Raw genomic sequence first — 25,540 nt, forward strand, 5'->3', positions numbered from 1 at the left:
TTCCTCACCAAAATCCCTTGATTAGTGGATTTGGTTCCCAATACTAGGAAAATGCGTTAAATGGCAGGGAACACATTCCTAGATTTTCCCAATCATTGGAGCTCCACAATCTCTGCCATAATTCTAGAATATCTCAGGTCCCTAGATTATCTCCTCCTCCAAATCTCCATAATCTGCTCAATATTCTCAAAATATTCCACAAAAATAAATAATATTAGGCACAAATATGCAATTATCTATAAACCTTCTGAATGAACATATTAAAGTTAAAAATACATTATCTAATGCAAAAAGAGAGGTTTAATGTGCTAAAGGATGGTTAGATGGGCCTTAATTTATGTCTAATTTAGAGGCATGGGCCTTAATTTATGTTTAATTTAGAGGCCCATCAGTATGCATAAACTATCGAGAATTAAACAAGGCAACTTTAAAAGATAATTTCCCATTACCTTTTGTTGATCAAGTATTGGATACATTAGCAAGAAAGAAATATTTCTCTTTTCTTGATGGTTTCAGCAGATATAATCAAATTCAACTTGCACATGAAGATCAAGATAAGACAACTTTTACATGTCCATGGGGTATGTATGCCTACAGGGTACTTCCTTTTGGTTTATGTAATGCACCTGCTACATTTCAAAGAACAATATTAGGTATCTTTTCTAACTTGATCCATGATTGTGTAGAAGTTTATATGGATGATTTTACTGTTTATGGGAATACTTTTGAAGAAGCTATTGAAAAAATGGAAAAAGTCCTTGTTAGATGTAAAGAAGCTAATATTTCATTAAGTCATGAAAAATGCTTTATGATGTTTAATGAAGGAATTGTTTTGGGTCATCATATTTCAGGTGCTAGAATCAAAGTGGATTCATCAAAAGTTGAGGTTATCTCTAAAATTTTAGTACCAACATGCTAAAGAGATGTTAGAAGTTTTCTCGGATTCACAGGTTACTATAAAAAGTTTATAGAAAACTTCAAAATATTGCTTCACCATTTGTTTGTTAATTTAATTGATGTTAAATTACTTACATAAATTGTCAACCATGGCTAGTATATTGATGAAGTGTATGTGAACTGTATGTGCTAAAAGTCCTTATTATTCAAGCGATTAAATTGGGATATTGTTAAACACATGTTTTCTTAACTATCACTCTTACATGAAAGTAAATATGTCACACATTAACAGAAATGAAAGAGATCACACTTGCTTAAAAGAAATTAATTGCAAACCAAAGTCACTATACTTTGCTCAAAAGAATAAAACCATGCTTGCTTAAAAGAAAGATCACACTAAAATTATCACATTTGCTCGAAATAAAAATCACACTTTGCTTGAAAGAAAGATCACACTTGCAGAAAGTAAATTATCACATTTGCTTATGGAAAATGAAATTAAATTTAAATCACTTAAAAGTAAACTAAATCTACAATCACACCAATTAGAATTTGAAATCTTATTCACTAAATAACTCAAACTACACTACAAATCTATATCAATCCATACTCTGTCAAACTACTTTCATGTGCATAAGAGGTCTCAGCCCACTCATTCTTCCTATAGCAAAAATGATTAAACGGTCTTGCTTCAAACTCAATATAAATATTCATTCAAAATCAAAACTTAAGAAGTTAGATAAACTTAATGAAATTCTATAGAAAACACAGAATTGAAATGCTAACTGCAAATAATAAAAACCTTACAACTCGAGGGGCGCCTCCTGCAAGATGTAGGCAACAACACGAATCCTCTACAAGACTATATACGCATTGATACCATGAACAACAAGAGCATTAAGTGAAACAAAGTTTTTGAAACAATAACAATCCCCTTTATCAAATAGATTACAGTGTTTTATAGATCTTTGAAGAAACTAGAAACTCATAATTTCATTGCATGAATTCTAGCCATGAGATCTCAACAAATCAATTTGAGAATAAAATCAAATATGTTTTGAAGGGTTTTAGGATAAAATATGAGCCCAGATCTATTCATAATGATCTTCTTGCCACGAATTTGCTAAAGAACAACTCGTTCTAACCTCTTTGTTGATTGTGCATTAAATGATGAATTGAAAAACCGTTTATCCACATAATCTACAAAATAAGGCTCCAAAGAACCTCAAAAATCTCTCAAATGGTAACGAATTTGAGAAAATTGCTCCCTAAAAACCTAATTGGGCCCGTGTTGAACAAAATCCATGTTTTCATTTTCCGAAATTCGCTTTTATTTTCTCAGAAAACGTGTTTGAAGTTGACTGGTAAAAACTGTTGCGTTTTCCTTTGATCTTTTGCTGGAGGTCCACACGTGCGAGCTGGGTGGAGTTTGACCAACATAAATCCATATTTGAACCTTTAGAAACAATGTCCATGTGCCGGATTTTCTTCTAGAGTGGTGCTACTACCTCAACCATGGAGATAGCTACGGAAACTTGACTAAACTGCAGAAACTTGAACTGTCAAACTATCATTAGTAAAACCATGCATAATTCTCCTTAATCTACTAAAAATAAAGGAAAACGATGTTAATTAACCACTTAGACATATAGAGACACATCATGAAGAATTATGGTAAAAATGGTGGCAAGTGAGTGAAATGGTGCAATGGATGGTTGGAAGTAATGGCTTAATGAATGACAAAGACAAGTGAAAATGATGACAAATCAGTGACCCAACATCTCCCCCACACTAAGATATTTGCATGTCCTCATGAAAATTAGTGTCTTAAAAAAAATGAACTCATATACCTCCTCATTTTCTATCAATTCAAATGGAGCTGCTCTTATTTGCCTAGAAAACATGTTTTTATCTTGAAATTGAAATGTCGGTACATGTGCTCTTGATCATGATGAGATTTGAAATTCACATTACCAACAACAATTCTAGCTTGGACATTTATTTGTTGCTGCTCAAATCACTGTGAAATTCCACAGGCTCCAACATATCCATGAAATGCAAAGGAAGTAGATGAGAGTTATCACTTTCTCATGTATGCATTTCTTTCAAAATCCCAAAACTTGATTCACTACAAGGACATCAATCTTGAGATCTATGACATAACCTTCTTCCTTATAGCATGCTACAAATTTTGATGCTTGCCATTCTTGTACAAAAAAACCATTGTTAAGTCTCACAATTCAACCATATTAAGTGCTTCATATCGTTATCCCTGTTTTTGTTTTTTGTACTATCACAACTTCCACTTTTTCATATTTTGAGGAAATTGCTAACCTACAACCAAAAGGTTGTTTATTCCCATAATGCCATGCTCTCTGTAAAATTTATTTTCCTTCTTATGTACATGCATTGAACCATATTTCCTTTATAAGCAACCATCCTTTCTCCACATAAGTTTTGCAAATAGTTCCAATGATGATGTATTTTTGTGTATTGTAATCACACAATTAGTTCTTTCAAGCTTTCACTTTCATATGTGAATGATGATTGCTTCCATGAGATCGTTGTTCATGGGAATGCCTTAGAAATAAGATTTCCCTATTTAATTTGCAATTCCTTAATCAACATATGGAAATCCTTACTTGTTAATAACTTCTTGCAATTTAAAACAACTCCTCATGCAGCTCTTCCTCTTTAAACATAGTTGCAATAATAATGGTGAGCATTGACTCATTCTTCTCCAAATTACCTTTGCACTAATAAGCCAACAAAAGCACTTGTGAAAGTAATGCCAACCAAGAATAAGCTTACTAGTTTCTCACTAATTTTGACACCAACAATCTCATGAAAGCAATATTACATGCAACAAGATACGCCAAAGTGGAGAGAAAATGTAAGAGGCAACATAAGTGGAATAATGTAACCCAAGAATGATTTAAGAAAATGACAACCAAAGAAATAATTGATAATAATGGTTGATAGAAAAGATGGAAGCTAATAATGGTTGATGGAAAAGTGGTTATTCATCATATTTTCCTAAATTTTTAATAAACTAAAAAGCCTTATGCAAGTTTTTACCTCAAGTTTACCTTTTGAAGAGCTTGAAATGTTGAAGTAGGGGTTGTAGATGTTGGAATAAAACCATTCTACCAACAAATAGATTCTTGAATCTTGGGCTTTTGAAAATTCTGAAAATGACTTTTCATGTCATCCAATGTTGCACAAAAACATATGCCACAAACTCATTTTAAGGCCAAATTGAGTGTTTCAAGAGGGAAATGGTGTATTTTTACCTTTTTTTACCCCCACATACCTTTAGAAACGCATTTTAATGAAGAAAAGACGTTGTTGTGCAAAAATTCCGAAATCTAGCGTAATCTGTGCACAATCGTGAAAAATGAAAATCTGCCTTAAAAACCTGCTGAAAAGTCCTGGAAAATTACACTTTTTTGGAATTTTGCCCGCGAAATGCTCAATTTACCATATTCTGGGAAAACACAGTAGCTCAAAAAAATTTATTTCTGCTCCAATCTCTTGCAATATTTGTGCCAAAACTACCTCTGGAACAAGCTGCTACAACAAAAAATAGGTTGTTACAGCAATAGCTGCAGAAACTGCAACTTTCCGTAGTTGTTGTAGAAAATGTCAATTTTTGCAGAAAGTTGTTTTCTCCGAGTTTGAACTGCTGATTTGGATTGTGTACTGTATGCTAAAGTAGAAACCATGAAACATAATGCATATTGACTGAAATAGACCCAATTTTATTGTTTTGCTTGAAAATGAAATGAATGAAAAAGAGTTGTAATGGCATGCTATTGTTGAATGAAAACAAGATGAACATGTTGCTACAAGAAACAAATAAAATTTACTGCTGCAAGTTGTTGTTGATTCCATAAAACCATATAGTCTTCATCAAAACCAAAATTCATGGTACAATTCTTACCATGCAAATGAATGTGCTGAAGTCAATCATGGAAATAAATCATTGGATTATCGATCAATGATAAAAATTGTTAACCAATGCAAGACAACTCACCGATAATGTAAATCAGTGTCGAGGTACCTAAGTGCATCTTGATAGGGACGAATGAATGTGTTGAAGTCGAGTCGCCTGCAAGATCTGACAATCAAGAGACATTGTTGTATTCTCATTGTTTTCAATGAGGAGGCTTTCCATTGATGTATGCAAGTTCCAAGGCACTCCAAATAATCTCTGATCTTGATCCCAGATAAGGTGTTGAGGTTGATGGGACAAGATCTGTTGGAAGGTGGGCCTTAAGGAATCCCACATCAGCCAACTCGAGCATAGAACCAAAAATTATTTGAAGAACCATAATAAAATATTGAAACCATCATAAAATTGCAAAACTTATTGTGAACTTTGCTCGCCAGTTGCCTGGTTTTCAAGCAAATCTCATGTCCAATTGCACCAGCAAGCTGGTTTTCACAATAGGACTTATTTTTCTCTTTACTTTTTTTTATTTTTTTATTTTTTATGTCCTACTCTACTTGAAAAAGAAATCTCATTCAAGTATATGAATACTTCCAATGGAACCATGTGTGTAACAAGATGATAGATAAACTCATATGCAGGTTTGAAATATACTCTTTGATATGTACCAGTATATGAGAGACCAACTGCCTTGATTGAGATGATGTCAGAAAATATTGAAGAATTGAGTACTGGGATCCAATGACTATCTTGAACCAAGATTCAATGTAATCTTGTCTTCCTTGGCTTCCTGCTATCATGCCATGCAAGTCTTCAGAGATGTGATTTCCATTCATAGAATCTGGTGATAGGCATGCAAGAAACTTTTCAATCTCAGGTTCCAACAACTACTCTTTATCAACAGGCATTGCAATGTCCCTTCCTAAATAATTTTGGAACAAGATTTAATTTTGTATTATGGGTCCAATTTTGGAGTTAGTGGACCCCATTCGATGTTATTACGAGATGAGACTAGGAGAAGATGTTTTGTTTTAAAGTTAAGTTACACATGGAGGCCACCCTCACTAGGGAATTACGCACTCCCTAGTTCAATATGCATAGAGAGGGAGGTAACTTTTGCATGGAATTGGTTAAGTGGGGCCCATGATGGAGGACGAAATGGAGTGAAAATTCCCCCATGAAAACTATATAAGGAGGCCAACTCTCTCTTCTCAAATCATTCATGAGTGTATGTAAATTTCTCTTAGTTGCTCAAGCTGCTTCGCCGAGTCACTAGTTGTTTAGCACAAGTTCTTCAGGAAAAGAGATCATCCTTTCTTCGGGGGACTTCGAGTGCCACCCTAGGAAGGTTACCTTCATTTCTTCAGGAGGAGATTATCGTTTTGGTTTCCAGCAGTATCATTTCCTTCCAGGTGGTGCGTATTTCTGGAGGACGCAGGGAGAGAGGAAGTCGAGTTGTTTGTGGAGCTGAGTAGGAGAGTTTTGTTGTGGGATTTTCTGGAGGAGAGGCTAAGGAGGATTGCAGCCTTTGGGGGAGTTTGGGGGCTGATTGGGCTTCAAGTTTGGCAGTGTGATTTTCACACTTCCTGGGCTAGCGTAGAAGCAGTGTGTGGGAGCTCATCTGGTGGGTAGAGTATCAGTCCTTGAGGCTGAGCTTTGCCATGGAGGTTAGAGGAGATATTTGGAGTGGTGTTTGCTTCCATTTCAGAGCTTGGAGGAGGACTTTGTGGCCATTTCTTGTAGGTCGTTTTGTTGTAGCTGCTTGGAGGGCGTAGACCATAGAGGAGGTCGAAATTGGGTGGTTGGAGATAGGAAAAACCCTTTCTGGGTTTTTATGGGTTTTGGCCAAGGATTTTGTGGCTAAACTTTTAGAATTTTCTAAGCACTAGAGGTGGGGTTTCTTGCAACACCTTTCCAACCAGCAATTGTCGTAGTTAGGAGACAATGCAGAGCTTTAAAGGAGCAGTTGCTTTCTAGCATTTGGGATTACTGTCGACACCTGGGTTCTATCTAGCTTGCCCTTGAGGCAAGCCCAAATGGTCTTTCCATACTATTGTGCATTGCTCCATTACTAAATAAAATGTCTCGGTTGGTTCCCATTTTTTTGTGTATTGAATATTTGCTGATAGTTTAATTTTTTCTATGCAATAATTGAATTGGCTTTTGTGTATCATGGTTTGTTTAAGTTTGGAACATTACAATGGTATCAGAGCTTAGATTCTGGCTCAACCATGGGGAAAATTTTCTATGAGTGAAGAAGACCGACAGAATATCACTTACAGAGGGCAGAAGTACTAGAGCAGGGAAAGGGAGTTGGAGATTACTCCAGACACGGAGGATCATGGGAAGGTTGCAGTAGCAGAAGATATGGGTGAGCCCAAGAGCAAGGAGGAGATGGCTTTCGATAGTCTCTTGAAGGCTTTGAATGATTTGGCAAAGGGGCAGAAGGAGATGTTGGACGAGATCAAAATGCAGAACCAGGAGCGAAGCACTCACTGGGAGTTCGTAGTTGGAGAGACTTCTGGGGCCTCTCAACAGTTCGATCATCCTTCTTTCACTGCGCAACGGCCATCCTCGAGTGAGCCAACTCGAGCTACTTTACCCTCTTTTATACCTTTGGCACAGGAAGAGACTGGTGGAGGTGAGGATTCATCATTGATGGGGGAGCATTTCCGAGAATGGAAATCCATGGGGGCAGACTTCAGAGAAGCTCTGACCTTCAAAGACTTTTGCAAGCTCAAGCAGAACGAGAAGGGGAAAGGCTATGGTACTCAGAACTATGAGCTACATCGTTCTATTGGGAAAATGTATTTCCCTACATATGATGGCACTTCCAAGTGCACAACACGTGCTTGGGTGGAGAAGTTGGACACATACTTCTAGCTGAATCGAATGACAGAAGTAGAAGCCATCAAGATGGCCACATTTCACCTGGAGGGGGAAGCACATGATTGGTGGTTTCATGGTTTGTCCACTCTAGGACATGCCAGCGTGACCTCCTATGAGCAGTTCACACGAAGAGTAGTGAAGCACTTTTATCAGCAGGATCCAGAGGCTCACTTCAAGGAATTGACCCACCTCAAGCAGACAAGGTATCCATAGTATTATATCTCAGAGTTTTTGAGGGTCTCCGTCATGATACCTGATTTTTTAGATACGAGGAGAGTATACATATTTGTGGAGGGATTGACAGAGCCATTGTGAGGACTAGTGAAGTCTCACAAACCATCGACTCTTCTGGAGGCAGTGTCTTGCTCGAGATTTGCAGGGGGCCATTCCCAAGGATCGAGCTCCATTTCCTATACGCACTCCCTACCCATGGAAGGGAAGTGACACTCATGCACCTATAGAGCAGAGAGCAACCCAAGGGTGAGGCCCGTTGGATGACAAGACAAGGAGAGACCTCAGGAAGAAGAAGCTATGCTTTACATGTCATGAGCCTTGGGCACCTGGTCATCGGTGCAGAGCAGGCAGGGGCCATTACATCGAAGTCTTCTCAGACAGTGATCGGGAAGATGAGGTGGAGTTGGAGTTTGGTGGCGGGGATAGCGAGGAGACAACAAGGAAAGGACCACCACCACCACCACCTCAAGGAGGAGCATCCTTCGCACCAACAAGGGGAGTCCTAGCTTCCTTGTGCGAGATTCCAAAATTCTTGACCTTGAGGATCAAAGGTATGGTACAGGGGCAGCGTGTCTCAATCTTGGTAGATAGTGTGACACCCACAATTTTATTGATGCTCAGATGGTTCAGAGGAGGGGCATCACCACTACAGAGTTTGAGGGATTTTCAGTCCTAATACCAGGGGACAAGACTATGTAGTGTACTCGATATGTTCTCGCTCTAACAATGACTATGGGGAACTATTCGATGACAGACCACTTTTTCATGGTGGATGTACTAGACACCAATGTGGTGCTGGGAGTCCAATGGTTGTATTCCCTTGGTCAGGTTACCACCGATTGGAAACAATTGGTGATGGAGTTTATGAGGCCAGATGGCAAGCCAATGGTTCTTAGGGGCATGCATTTGTACCCCCCTCAGACAGTTTCAGCTCACCGGATGGAGGCTGATTTGAGGCATGGAGACATAGCATGGGCAGTAGAGCTGAGGATTTCAGAGGTTGGGGGAAGGCCACACCACCACATCCAGACATACAGGTAGTACTGGATAAATATCTGGTAGTTTTTGGAGATATACCACCAGGGCAACCACCTGATAGAGGATTTGAGCACACTATAGAGTTGGAGCTTGGTGTGCAGGCAGTCATCACCACACCCTATAGGCATCCCAAAGCCTATAAGGATGAGATCGAGAGAGCCATCCAGGAGTTGTTGGCATTGGGTCACATCAGACCGAGTTCTAGTCCATTTGCTTCCTCAGTTGTGCTGGTGAAGAAGAAGGACGGGACTCTTCGCATGTGTATTGACTACAGGGCCCTCAACAAGAAGACGTTGAAGAACAGGTATCCCATTCCACGCATTGATGAGTTGATGGATGAGCTTAGAGGGGCCAAGTACTTCTCTAAGATAGATCTATGATTGGGTATCATCAGATTCGGGTGAGAGAGCAGGACATTCCGAAGACAACCTTTAGATGTCATTATGGGCATTTCGAGTTCCTAGTCATGCCCTTTGGGTTGACCAATGCACCAGCTACTTTTCAGTCATGTATGAACCATGTGTTCTGAGGCCAACTGAGGAGGTTTGTACTGGTATTCTTTGATGACATCCTGATCTACAGCAGGACATGGGAGGAGCACCTGCAGCACTTGGAGACAGTCTTGCGTATATTGGAGGAGCAGCAGTTCTATGCGAAGATGTCTAAGTGCGAGTTTGGGTTGACAGAGATGCTTTATTTGGGACACATCATCGGTGCAAATGGGGTCAAGGTGCATGAGGAGAATATTCGGGCCATTCGAGATTGGCTGGAGCCCCGGGATGTGACAGCATTGAGAGGGTTTTTGGGCATCTGTACTTATTATCAGAAGTTCGTGAAGGGCTTCTCACAGTTGGCAACACCCCTTATTGATCTGACTAAGAAAGGGGCCTTTACGTGGATCGAGGAAGATCAGACAGTGTTTGATCGCCTCAAGGAGGTGATGAGTTGTTGTCCGGTTCTAGCACTTCCAAATTTTTCTCAGCCTTTCACATTGGAGTGCGATGCATCAGGTGTAGGGATTGGGGTAGTCTTGTCCCAAGATGGGCACCCCATTTCTTTTGAGAGTAGGAAGCTTCTAGCTTCCATTTACTACAAGGAGATGTTAGCCATAATGCATGCATTGGCCAAATTTAGACAGCATTTGGTGGAGAATCAATTTCAGGTGAAGACGGACCACAACAGTCTTAGCCATTTTATGGGGCAGCAGGGCCTCAATGGCAGACAACAGAGATGGGTCAGCAAAGTGCAGGCCTATGATTTTGATATTGAGTATGTGCGGGGAAAGCACAATGTAGTGGAAAATGCACCATCCAAGAGACTAGCCCGGCTTTCACTCATAAGCATCTGTCATGACTGGAAGGCCTAGATACTGGTAGAATACTCCAAGGATCATCGAGCGTGCGACATCTTGAAGGGTATCTATGCAGATGAGCGCTACAGGGTGATGGACAAGGTCATTTATTATAAGGGACGCATATTTCTAGTTTCAGGATCACAGTTGAGGGAGCACATTCTTCGAGCAGCTCATGATTCTCCTTTTTCTGGGCACCATGGATTTAGGAAGACATGTATGGCAGTCAGAGAGTGTTTCACTTGGAAGGTTCTCAAGGGAGATGTACTATGGCATGTACAAGAGTGTGAAGCTTGCCAGAGGAATAAGGGAGAGTTGACCCATCCAACAGGATTGTTGCATCCTCTTCCCATCCCTGAGGGGAAATGGGAGAGAATCTCTATGGACTTCATTACTGGACTTCCCTCAATACATGGGAAGGATTGCATTTTTGTAGTGGTCGATCGGCTGACCAAGTTTTCACACTTCTTTGCCATACTAACGCGATCTTTAGCTTCACAGGTGGCGGAGTTGTTTTTTAGGGAGGTCTTTCGTCTGCACGGACTTCTGAAGACCATAGTCATTGACAAGGATAGCCAATTTATGGGAGGATTCTGGTAGGAGCTCTTCAGATTAGTCAGCACTGAGCTCACCCGAGCACCAGCTATCATCCGCAGACCGATGATCAGACAGAGAGGGTGAACAAGTGGTTAGAGGGCTATCTCAAGAATTATGTGACAGGGCAGCAGAGGGCTTACATTCGATTGTTGCACTTGGGAGAGTATTGTTACGACGCCACCTATCATATGTCCATTGGTATGACTCCTTTACATTCTTTATATGGTTATGATGCTTTATCTTTTGTTGATATTGTTTTTGGAGACAGCAAGGCCCCAAAGGCCAAGGATTGGATCCTGGAGAGCCAAGATATCCTCAAGGCTCTTAAGGATAACTTACATCTAGACCAGAACCAACAGAAGATGTTTGTTGATCGGCATCGAGGAGAGAGACATTTTGACGAGGGTGACTTGGTCTACCTTCGATTGCAATCGTACCAACAGTCCACACTCAAGCAGAAGGGGGTAGAAAAGTTGCAACTGAGATTCTTTAGGTCGTATAGAGTGAGAAGAAGAGTTGGAGAGGTGGCTTATGAATTAGATCTACCACCAGGGAGCAGGATTCATAACATATTTCATGTATCATGCCTCAAGAGGGTGTTGGGGCAGCAGGTTACAGCAGTCATGGAGTTGCCTCCACTTGATGATGAGGGGCATTGATCTTAGAACCAAAAGCCAACTTGGAAACCAGAGAGAGGAAGCTCAGGAGGAGGATAATTAGAGAACATTTGGTGCAATGGAAAGATCTACTAGATGAGGATGCCACTTGGGAGGGAGAGCACATTCTGGAGCATCCGGCATTGAAGTTGCTTGGGGACAAGCAACATTTGGGAGGGGAGAACTGTAATGTCCCTTCCTAAATAATTTTGGAACAAGATTTAATTTTGTATTATGGGGCCAATTTTGGAGTTAGTGGACCCCATTCGATGCTATTAGGAGATTAGACTAGGAGAATATGTTTTGTTTTAAAGTTAAGTTACACATGGAGGCCACCCTCACTAGGGAATTACGCACTCCCTAGTTCGATATGCATAGAGAGGGAGATAACTTTTGCATGGCATTGGTTAAGTGGGGCCCATGATGGAGGACGAAATGGAGGGAAAATTCCCCCACGAAAACTATATAAGGAGGGCAGCTCTCTCTTCTCAAATCATTCATGAGTGTATATCGATTTCTCTTGGTTGCTCGAGTTGCTTAGCCGAGTCACTGGTTGTTTAGCATGAGTTCTTCAGGTGGAGAGCTCATCCTTTCTTTGGGGGACTTCGAGTGCCACCCTAGGAAGGTTTCCTTCATTTCTTCAGGAGGAGATTCTCGTTGTGGTTTCCAGCAGTAGCATTTCCTTCCAGGTGGTGCGTATTTCTGGAGGACGCAGGGAGAGAGGAAGTCGAGTTGTTTGTGGAGCTGAGTAGGAGAGTTTTGTTGTGGGATTTTCCAGAGGAGAGGCTAAGGAGGATTGCAGCCTTTGGGGGAGTTTGGGGGCTGATTGGGCTTCAGGTTTGGCAGTGTGATTTTCGCACTTCCTGGGCCAGTGCAGAAGCAGTGTGTGGGAGCTCATCTAGTGGGTAGAGTATCAGTCCTTGAGGCTGAGATTTTCCGTGGAGGTTAGAGGAGATATTTGGAGTGGTGTTTGCTTCCATTTCAAAGCTTGGAGGAGGACTTTGTGGCCATTTCTTGCAGGTTGTTTTGTTGTAGCTGCTTGGAGGGCGTAGGCCATAGAGGAGGTCGAAATTGGGTGGTTGGAGATAGGCCAAACCCTTTCTGGGTTTTTCTGGGTTTTGGCCAAGGAGTTTGTGGCTGAAATTTCAGAATTTTCTGAGCACCAGAGGTGGGGTTTCTTGCAGCACCTTTCTAGCTAGCAGTTGTCGTAGCTTGGAGACAGCGCAAAGCTTTAGAGGAGCAGTTTCTTTCTAGCATTTGGGATTACTGTCGACACCTGGGTTCTGTCTAGCTTTCCCTTGAGGCAAGCCCAGGTGCTCTTTCCATACTATTGTACATTTCTCCATTACTAAATAAAATGGCTCAGCTGGTTCCCATTTTTGTTGTGTATTGAGTATTTGCTGATAGTTTAATTTTTTCTGTGCAATAATCGAATTGGCTTTTATGTATCACTATTTCTTCAAATTTGGAACATTACAAGCATCCATCATTTTTGGACCTTATGTGAATCATCTCCTTCTGGTTGTTGTTCTTCAATGGCAGTTGCAGAATCATTTTGCAATACCTTAACATTGTAAGTGGATTGAGGTGTTTTATTGTTGGGGATTCGAAATGGTTTTGCAGGTAGTTGAGTGGGAATGGATCTTTGGGGTGCTTGTGTGGTTGGTAATGAGAAATGTTGAATTGAGGTCAACTGATGGTGAAACTAGTGTTGTGGTGGAGGTGAATGGTATGGATAACATTGAGATTGGTATTGAGGATAATCAGGAAATTATTGAGGTTATGGTGGATTTCCTCTGTAAGGCCCTTGCCAACCTTGTTGCAAAGATTGGTTTTGAGGTTGGGATTGAGATGGACAAGGTTTCCAAGGCAAGGGTGTTTTCCAATTACTTTGAGATTGTTGTGCATAGCGTGAATTAATATCTTGCATCATACCAGATTGATGAGCCTGTCATGGTCTTCTTTGAGCTACATAATAGGATTGTTACAGTGTTTGATTTTCTCCTTGGTAAACTGCCTTTAACCCTGGTAATGATGGGAAATCTTTGGTAGTATGTAATCCTGCACATATTTCGTAAATTTTAATGTTACCAAGTGGACATTCATGAAAAGCATGTTTCTTTCAACATTTAGGGCAAAATATAAATGAAGCAACAATCTCAACTTTTTGCTTGTTTTGCATTCTTAGCATATCAATTGTTCATTTAAATTACCAAAAATGTCTAACAAATTGTTAAGTTCAGTTTGACTTACCAATACTGATGTCGACTTACTTACTCTTTCCATAACTGGATCCTGAGGGGATCTTCCATACTTTGTTTTTCCTCTTGATATGTTCTTGCACAATTCACAAATCTCTTGAAATGGCAATTGAGAGACATCTCCTTTTCCCACCAGGTTAATAAGATCAATCCATTCATCCCTTATAGCATTTAGTAGGAGAGTTTTTAATGTGTATGATCCTAAATTATGCAATTTATATCTTTTGATATTATAAGTAAATCTCTCCACTAAATCTTTTAGGCTTTCATCCTCTTTTTGGTTCATCTTAAAGACTTCATTTCTAAGGTCATGGTGTATGAAATAATCTTTATATTTTTCCAAAAAATACTCTTTTCATATCATCTCATGTCCTTATAGAATTTGTTCCTAAATTCATGAACCATTTAAGATCTTTATCCTTCAATATTGTCGTAAACAAATTCAATTTTTGAGTGTGTAATGAGTAGCCATAAGATCTACAAATTATTTCAAATTCAAAAAGAAAGGTTTCTGTTTCTTCTAATCTCATACCTTTGAAGTTAGGAAGTATGAATGGAGCGATGTTCTTCATATGAACATTGATATCAATTACTTGAATGGGAAATCCAAAAGGATCTTCCTCATTGTCATCATCTCCATCCATTTCTTTAACCTCTTTTTTTTTACCTCTTCTTCTACCTGGAAAAATAAGAATTCATGATGTGGATGTGTGGTTCTTACTACACCATGTGATATAGTGGGGGTGGTAGGTGATTACAATTTTTATTTTTATTTTAATGAAAAGAAAAGACTCCTATATACAATTCCCCGGCAATGGCGCCAAAATGTTTGGTAATTTAATTGATGTTAAATTACTTACATAAATTATCAACCAAGGCTAGTATACTGATGAAGTGTATGTGCATTGTATGTGCTAGAAGTCCTTATTATTCAAGCGATTAAATTGAGATATCATTATACGCATATTTTCTTAACAACTATCACTCTTACATGAAATTAAATATGTCACACTTTAACAGAAATGAAAGAGATCACACTTGCTTAAAAGAAATTATTTGCAAACCAAAATCACTATACTTTGCTCAAAAGAATAAAACCACACTTGCTTAAAAGAAAGATCACACTAAAATTATCACATTTGCTCAAAATAAAGATCACACTTTGCTTGAATGAAAGATCACACTTGCAGAAAGGAAATTATCACATTTTCTTATGGAAAATGAAATTAAATTTAAATCACTCAAAAGGAAACTAACTCTACAATCACACCAATTAGAAATTGAAATATTCTTCACTAAATAACTCAAACTACACTACAAATCTATATCAATCCACACTCTGTCAAACTACTTTCATGTGCATAAGAGGTCTTGGCTCACTCATTATTCCTACAACAAAAATTATAAAAGAATCCTGCTTCAAACTCAATATAAATATTCATTCAAAATCAAAATTTAAGCAATTAGATCAACTTAATGAAATTCTACCAAAAAAAAATTGAAATGCTAACTGCAAATAATAAAAACCTTACAACTCGAGGGGGCCCTCCTGAGAGATGTAGGCAACAACACGACTCCTCTACAAGACTATATACGCATTGATACCACACACAACAAGAGCATTAAGTGAAACAGAGTTTTAATTGCAAAACAAATTTTTTGAAACAATAACAATCCCCTTTATCAAATAGATTACAATGTTTTATAGATCTCTGAAGCAACTAGAAACTCAAAATTTCATTGCATGAATTATGGCCATGAGATCTCAACAAATCAATTTGAGAATAAAATCAAATCTGTTTTCAAGGATTTTAGGAAAAAAGATGACCCCATATTTGTTCATAATGATCTTCTTTCCAAGAATTTGTTAAAGAACAGCTCGTTCTAGCCTCTTTGTTGAATGTGCATTAAATGATGAATTGAAAAACCGTTTATCTACGTAATATACAAAATAAGGCTCCAAAGAACCTCAAAAATCTCTCAAATGTTAACGAATTTGAGAAAATGGCTCACATTTTACCTAACTGGGCTTGTGATGAAAAAAACCCATGTTTTCATTTTCCAAAATTCGCTTTCATTTGCTCAGAAACGCGTTTGAAGTTGACTGGTCAAAACTGTTGCGTTTTTCCTTTCATCTTTTGTTGGAGGTCCACACGTGCGAGATGGAGTTTGACCAACATAAATACATATTTAAACCTTTAGAAACAATTTCCATGTGCCATATTTTGTTCTAGAGTGGTGCTAATACCTCAACCATGGAGATGGCTACGGAAACTTGACTAAACTGCAAAAACTTGAATTGTCAAACTATCATTAGTAAAACCATGCATAATTCTCCTTAATCTACTAAAAATAAAGGAAAACGATGTTAATTAACCACTTAGACATATAGAGACACATCATGAAGAATTATGTTAAAAATAGTGGCAAGTGAGTGAAATGGTGCAATGGATGGTTGGAAGTAATGGCTTAATGGATGACAAAGACAAGTGAAAATGATGAAAAATCAGTGACCCAACACCACTTTTCAAATTACTCATTAAAGATTGTGAATTTCATTGGAATTATGATCGTCAAAAAGCTTTTGAATACTTGAAACATAAAATCTTTGAAGCACCATTTTGAAGAGGACCAAATTGGTCCCTTCCATTTCATATTTCTACGGATTCTTCATATACAGCCCTAGGAGTTGTGTTGGGACAAAAAGACTTAACTCCTTATGTTATATAGTATACAAGTAAAAATTAAACTTCTGAATAGTTAAATTATGCAATCGCAAAAAATGGGTTTTTAGCAGTTGTTTGTACCATTATTAAATTTAGACATTACATCACTCGTTATGAGAATTTTATTCACACAAATCATTTTGTTATCAAATATCTTATGAACAAACTAATTACCAATGGTAGAATTACGAGATGGATTTTCCTGTTGCAAGAATTCAATATTACCATTTTAGATAGGCGAGGAAAAGAAAATGCAGTTGTTGATTTCCTTTCTTGGATGCAAAATGATAATAATGATACTCTTGTAGTAGATAATTTTCCTGATAAATATTTTTTTGCAGTATCTACTAAAACACCTTGGTTTGCAAATATTGATAACTATTTAGCTATTCGAAAATTTCCTCCTCAACTATCACCAAAAGAAAGACAAATAGTCGTCAAATCTAGTGCACCGTATTCTTGGATCGAAGAAGAATTTTACCAAACAAGACCTAATCTGATCATTAGAAGATGCATTCAAGAAGATGATATACTTGATATACTCAAAGCATGTCATGATGAACTATGTTGAGGACATTTTCCTAACAAACGAGCTGCATATAAAGTACTTTTTTTGAGATATTATTGGCCTTCTCTTTTTAAGGATGCCAAGGAATATGTAAAAAGATTAGATTGTTGTCAAAGGATGGGGAGACCTATCCAATCACACGAGATGCCTCTACAACCATAGGTACTAGTAGAACCTTTTGAAAAATGGGCTCTAAATTTTGTTGGACCCATTAATCCTTCATCCAAACCAAAAAGGTATATACTTATTTACATTGATTAAGTTACCAAATGGGTAAAGGCTAATCCACTAAATTTTACTACTGAAAATGTTGTTTTTACATTTCTTTTTGAGGATATTTTCACTCGTTTCAGTGTTCTAAGAGAAATTATAAGAGATCAGGGTATGAAATTCACATCCAAGTTAATAAAAAAATATTATGAAGCAATAGAAGTTTAAGCATCGCAAATCCATGTAACCACCCCATCCCACATTTACCTACTTTTACATGCTCTCTAGGGTAAACTTGGGATGAGTGTTACTATGACATGACCTGCACTCCAATTTCTAGTTATGGAAGTGGGGTCTACTAACTGGAAACATATTACCATCCTTTAAGAAAACTAGATCACCTAGGTGACTGACAACAACCATTGGTGATCAATCCTTGAGTTGGAACTTTCACTTTTCAAGCTTTACACCCCAACCACATGCTTGAGACATTGTGCGTGTGGTTAAAAGCCTTCAACTCCACTCATGAGCTTTCCTACATGTGGTTATAACTGAAAATATCCAGTTCAGAGGGTGCGGTTACGAGATATGTGCCACTTTTTCAAGGCTAGCCTACAGGCCACTGCCCAGTCACAACTCATAACTCTTCAGAACTAATTATATAATGACAATAAGTATTTACAATGAATACTAAGGCTATAACTTTCTCAAACATGTCATTCACATGATAAACATTTTGTCGAACATGTAGTAAACATAGTAGCTACAGGTCATGAATGGATATATGATCATGATCCTCTTAACTTCATCAAAGAATCATCAAGAAGGCTCAATTACTTCTCAAGATAGCTACAATAATAGTTGTTAGCCCTTACATACATTAGCCATTCAGTAACTTCTCAAATCATGAACAATATCCATAACAACAACGCATCATTCAACCATGCCTATAACCAGTGTATAACCATAATAGAATCCACGAAAACCAAGCATAACATCAACATAATAATTTGTACATGTGCTCATCAATCACAATAAGAAAATAACTCATATTAATGATATGAAAAAGCCAACAAAGTCAGGGACTTCCACGTACCACCCGACCATAGATTGGGTTGAACCAAATCTCTCTTTCAGCAAATCACCCCCATGCCATATTCCAAGAATGAATGTGGGATCATATGGGTTAAACCAAAATAGAACCAACTAGGGCTTCCAAAGGCAAAACCACCTCAACCCTCAACCATAGTGATTTCACCTAAACCGGTCCAAAAATCACTAACATCAACAAAATCTTAGATGCCTCTAACTTCCTTCATCGGCTCTAGAGGAATTTTCCTGTCTCCACACATCTGTCAAGATTTCTAGGACAAATCTATCTCCACCCTTGATCCTTGGTGATTTTTTTGAGACCTAAGCCTACCGGCCATCCAAAGCTTAATCAAATAGAGATCACACTACATCATGGCTATCCAGGAAATGGTAAGGAAAGGATAAAACTATTGTCTATCCAGGAAAATCCCATGCCAATGACAGCAAAATAACCAAAGAACCACATGCATGTACCATGAATCCAAATCTCAACAAGGAAATCACACATGAAACCTGTTACCTGCAATGAACTCCAATCGCAGTTGTTGATCCAACCTTCTTTTTCATTGGCCACAATTCCTTTGCTTTATTCTCTCCAAGCCCAAGCGAATGCTAGGATGCTCCAAGAATATTCTAAGTGTGCAAGAGTGTAAGAGAGATAGAATGAACAAGAGTTGAGCCAAAAACTATCAAAATCTTAACTGACCAAAGTTATGAACTGTTTCTCTAATGCCTTTTTATCATTGATGTCTAGTCTCTTCCTTTCCTTTTTCCTTTTTCTTCATTTTCCTTCATTTTCTGTCTAATTTTCCTTGCATGCATATTTGTATCTCTTCATCTCCCTATTCTCCTATTTTACTTTAGTTCCTTCATTAAATGTCATTTATTGCCTCTTTGCCTTTTCCAATTTCCATAGCCATTAATAAACTATAAGTAATGCCCACTATAATGTTCACCCACCATTCAACTCGGAATAGTGTCCCATGACCTTGGTTTTATTTTATATTCATGAAAAATCAACCAGTGGTTGTTACAAACCCCTCCCCCTTGGGGGAACACTGTCCTCGGTGTTCTATGATGCTTATGACCAACAAAACATATTGCCCATGGAGCTTTATAACACAACTTGTTTGCAATATTTACAATATACCAAATTGTTGAAAATATGACCATACTGCTTATTGGAGCTTTATGACATAGCTCGTTGTAGTATTCACAATATACTAAACTACTAAAAACATGATCACCATATTGCTTATTGGAGCTTTATAACACAACTCAATGCAATATTCACAACATACTACTTATTGGAGCTTTATAACACAACTCATTACAGTATTTACAATATATATATATATATATATATATATATATATATATAACCAAAACACATATACTAAACACATATGCTCAACCAACAAACAAGGAAGGATACAAAGCCTACATCTGATCTGCCATCTCTCATGTAGCTTCAATGGGCCCAAAGTGATTCCACTACACTTTAACCTGCTTTATTCCTTTGTTCCAGAGCATGAGTTATTTCTGCTACAATATGCATTGTGGCTCTGGTTGGAACTCTCTTTTTGGTTCCACCTGCAATACAAGCCAATCAATCACATGATCAACATCCTCTCTTAAGCAATGAAACATGGAAAACATCATGGACTTTCGCTGTTGGCAACCGTACAAGTCTATAGGCCACTAGTCCAATCCTCTCTAGGATCTCAAAAGGCCCACAATATCGAGGTGCTAACTCGGCATATGACCCAATCCTTAAGGAGATCCTCTTGGGCTTGATGCTTAAATACACATTCTCCCCAACCTGAAACTCCTTGAATTCTCTATCTTGATCTGCATAACTCTTTTGTATCTCTAGTGTTGCCTTTAAATTCCTTCTAATAGCCTACATCTCTTGCTCCATCTTAGCCAACATATCTGGTCCAATCAACACCCTATTCACTGGATCACTCCAGTTGATAAGAGTATTACAACTCTGCCTGTAGAGAGCCTTAAATGGACTCATATTCAAGGATTCTTGATACCCATTATTATAAGCAAACTCCACCAATGGAAGATACTCCTCCCACCTCCTTTGTTGATACATGACATACACCCTCAACATATCCTCGATGATCTTGTTAACCCTCTTTGTTTTTCCATCTGTCTGTGGATGATAAGTTGTACTGAAGGCTAACTCTGTCCCCAAGCCTACAAACAACTCCTTCCAAAACTTGGAAGTGAACTATCATCTATGTCTATTATAATATTCTTGGGAACTTCATGCAACCTCACTATCTCCCTAATGAAGATTTGATTTACCTCACTAGTTGAATTAGTAGACTTCACTCCAATTAAGTGAACTATCTTGCTCAACCTATCAACCATAACCATGATGGAATCACGTTGTCTTTATGTCCTCAAAAATATTGTAATGAAGTCCATGGCAATGACCTCCCATTTCCATTATGGAATCGGAATAGGATGCAATAAACCAGCTGGATGCTTGCATTCATCTTTCACCTACTGACAGTCCAAGCACTTTGCAACAAACTCAGCCACCTGTTTCTTCAAATTCAGCCAATAATAGAGCTCCTTAACAATTGTCAAAGTATTATAGTATCCTAGGTGTCCTGAATATGGATTGACATGAAATTATCTTAAGATATGTTTATTCAAATCACCACTATCGGACACATAGATCCCGCTCTTAAATCTAACCAAGCCATCTTCCGTGAGGTGATACTCCTCATCCCTATCACCTTCACCATGTTGCTGCAATCTCTGCTTCAACTGTTGGTACTTCTCATCGTGCCACCCTGAATGTAAGATACGCTCCTACAAGTCTGTCCCATAAGAGGTCACAGTTGAAATATGGTTCACCTGCACTCTCCTACTGAGAGCATCTGCAACAATGTTTTTATTTCCCTCAATGTACCTAATCTCAAAAGAAAACTCGCTGAGGGTAGCCAACCATCTAGATTTCCTGGCCTTCATATTGTGTTGGTCAAATAAGTGCCACATCCCACTACAATCACTCATCAGAACAAACCTCATGCCAAGGAGATAATGTCTCCACGTATTCAATACATGAATGATAGCTGCCAACTCAAGATCATGAGTCACATAGTTATGTTCATGCTTATTCAGCTTTCTTGATTAATAGGAAACCACCTATCCTTCCTACATCATGACTCCACCAATTCCTTCCTTGCAAGCATTTGTACAAACCACAAACTCCTTATCAAGATCTGCAATCTTCAAAGTGGATAATTTGTAAGCAATTTCTTCAACTCCTCAAAACTAGCTGCACACTCAGCAGTCCATTCAAACTTCCTCCCTTTTCTCTGCAAAGATGTGATAGGATAGTCAATCTTCAAGAAATTATTTATGAACCTTCTGTAATAACCTACTAGTCCCATGAATGATCTAACCTCGTCCACATTCCTCGAATCTAGCCACTCCATGATAGCTTTAATTTTTTCCTAGATCCACTACTATCCCTTCCTTGGAAATAACATGCCCCAAGTAATGAATATGAATCTAAAATAAATTGCACTTACTGAGCTTGGCATACAATTGTTTCTTTCTAAACAACCTCAACACTATTTCCAAGTGCTCTGCATGCTCCTCCTCATTCTTTGAATATACCAATATGTCATCAACAAAGACTATCATAAACTTATCTAGGTAAGGGTGTAACACATTGTTTATAAAACACATGAAGGTGGTTGGAGCATTGGTAAGACCAAAAGGAACCACCACAAATTCATAGTGCCCATACCTTATACGAAATGCAGTCTTATAGATGTCTTCTTCTTTGATGCACACATGATGATAACCTAATCTTAAATCAATCTTCAAAAACACTGCAGCTCCCTTTAGCTGATAAAACAATTCATCAATCTACGGCAATGGATACATGTTCTTGATAATCACCTTATTCAACTACTTGTAATCAATGCACAATCTGAGAGTACCATCCTTCTTCTTTAAAAACGGCATTGGTGCACCCCAAGGTGATACACTTGGCCTAATGTACCCCTTATCAAGCATCTCCTTAAGCTGCAACTTCAGTTCCACCAATTCTAGAGTATTCATCCTGTACGATGCCTTAGATGTTGATGTTTCTCCCGAAATCAACTCAATTGAAAATTCCACTACTCTATGAGGAGGCAACTCTGGAATCTATAAAGGAAACACATCATGAAACTACTGCAAAATAGGAAATCTCCTTAGGACTTCATCATCCTCATCCTCTTTCCTTTTGTCACTGGAAATATGAACTGCAAACAATACACATCCATTTTTGTGACTGTGCTTTTCCTGCATAGTTGTAACCATTCTCACTGATGTAGGCTTCTTCTTTCCCTACAAGATTCTCCTTTCCCCATCATCATTCAGGCACTCAATGGCCTTGTCATAGTAGTCTACCTTGGTCTTGTGAATGAACAACCAATCCATGCCCAGAAGAATGATATATGAACCCAAAGGAAGCACATTTAGATGTGTTGATGTAGGCATGCCATTAAGCTCAAATGCACAATATCTCACCCAATGATGAACTCTTCTCTTAGTTCCTGTAGCCAACTACACCAACCAAGATTTTGCATGCACTTCTTTACTCAATCGACACTGATCCACCAGGTCAAGACTAATATAGCTATAATTAGATCCAGGATCAATCAAAATAGAAACAACTTGATCACAAAGCTTACCTTCCATCTCGATAATAGATGTCTAATGATCTTCCTGCCTATTATCCACTGCTGCATAGATATGGGGAATACTCTAGCCTACATCTCCAACTATTTGCACCTCTTGAGCACTATAAATCTAAGGCCTTCCACCCTAATGTGATGGACAATCCTTCCTGCGATGCTCTCCACCACAAGTCCAACACCTCAAAGGTTTCTTTCCATCACCTTTATTCTGTTTTTCCTCAGGCTGAGACCCATGTCCTCTCTTAGCTGCATTGAACTTCCTATGAGGTCCCACATTCTCCTTGTCACCTGCATCTTGAGATCTTGCGTGCTTCTTAGGCCATTTCCCTTTAGTCTTCTCATTACATTTCTAGTCACGCTTGAACTTAGGCTTGCGCTTAGACTACTCATAACAATCCTTCAGCTTCCTGATGACTTCCTCCAATGACCAAGGCTCATCATATTCAATCTTATCTTTGAATGCTAAATGAAATCCTCTAATGAACCTTTGGACCTTTCTTTTCTCATCCTTGAGGTAGGAAACATACCTCAACAACTCTAAAAATTGGACGTGTACTCTTCATCTGCCATGGAACCCATCTTGATCTCATAGAATTCCTTGCCCTTTCCATCATAATATCTCTCATACAAGTATTTTTCCTAAATAGTATTTTAAACTCATGCCATCTCAACTCCTCTTCCCCAATGCCTCTGACACACTTAACATCTTCCCACTAGATATCTGCTTTTCCCTTGAGACTGAATGTAGCTATCTTGGCTTTCATGTTCTCTAAATAATCATGCAATATGAAGAGATTCTTCATCTCAACCAGTCATGCTTCTGCATCTTCTAATTTCTTCACTTCCCCGTCAAAAGTAGGAAGCTTAGATTTCTTGAACCCATCTGGAAAGTATCCCCTCTCACTCCTCTTGTAAGGATGTTGGTGGTAATGGCGATGATGTCTCTCAAAACTGGAGCTAGAATAAAATCCATGAGTGCTGGCCCTCCTGTCAGGTGTATCCAAGGATCTATCAACTCTCGTTGTATCATATTTGTCCACCATGTGTCTCCTATGATACCTTCTACCATATGCCCCATTAATCCTCTCCTCCTTCCTATCTCCATGACTGTTCCCCAGTTGTCCCTACTTCTACAAATCTATAAGGCTCTGAAGAATCACTACATTGACTTCTACTTTCTTTTCTTGAGCCTTTGCAAGTATTTCCTATGCCTCAATCAACCTGTTATTATTTGCCTTGCAACTTCAAATATCTGCCCTCAGACTCCTCAGTGTATCTGCTAGATTAGGAGAATACTCTTCTCCTTATTTCTCAACTGACTTTTCCCATTCCATTGATTTCACATCATGCCTGTAAGGGGAGTCATGTGAATTGTAGTCCACCACTCTACTCTTCATCTTTGATCTTCTATTTCCTACAAACATACCATGTCAGATAAACCAAATAGAAGACATAATCAAAATCATACCTCGGTGTATCTCAAAGGAGGCTATCACATTTGCACAACTCAATTCATATTAGCAATGATATATATAATAATATCAACACATATCAACATCATGATGCATGCATGATAATAATACAAAACTATAACAATAATTTCACACATAATGACCATAACTATCTGCATGTACCCCTAGGTCCAATGCTACAAAACTACTTTGGTACCACCCTATAACCACCCCATCCCACATTTACCCACTTTTACAAGCTCTCTAGGGTAAACATGAGTTGAGTGTTACTATGACATGACCCGACCTCCAAGTTCTAGTTATGGAAGTGGGGTCTATTAACCAAAAACATATTACTATCCCTCAGGAAGACTAGATCACCTAGATGATTGACAACAACCACTAGTGATCAATCCATAAGCTGGAACTTTCACTTCTCAAGTTTTACACCCCAAATGCATGCTTAACACACTGTGCATGCAATTGGAAAGCTTCAACCACACTCATGAGCCTTCATGCATGCGGTTATAACTGAAATTCTCTAGTTCAGAAGGTGCAGTTACGAGATTTGTGCCACTTTTTAAGTGCTAGCCAATAGGCCACTACATAGTACCACCAGAACTCTTCAGAACTAATTCTAGAATGAAAACAAGTATTTACAATGAATACAAAGGATAGAAATTGATCAAACATGCCAGTCACATGATAAACATTTCGTCAAACACGTAGTAAACATATTAGCTATAGGTCATGAATGCATATTTGATCATGATCCTCTTAACTTCATCAAATAATTATCAATCAGACTCAAATCCCTCTCAAGCTAGCAGCAACAACACTTGTTAGCCCTTGCATACATTAACCATTCAATAATTTCTCAAATCATGAACAAGATCC

This window comes from Pinus tabuliformis, chromosome 9, assembly GCF_031772625.1.
Source record: "Pinus tabuliformis cultivar Carrire ecotype Pingquan chromosome 9, CPIR1, whole genome shotgun sequence".
In the NCBI taxonomy this organism is placed as follows: domain Eukaryota; kingdom Viridiplantae; phylum Streptophyta; class Pinopsida; order Pinales; family Pinaceae; genus Pinus; species Pinus tabuliformis.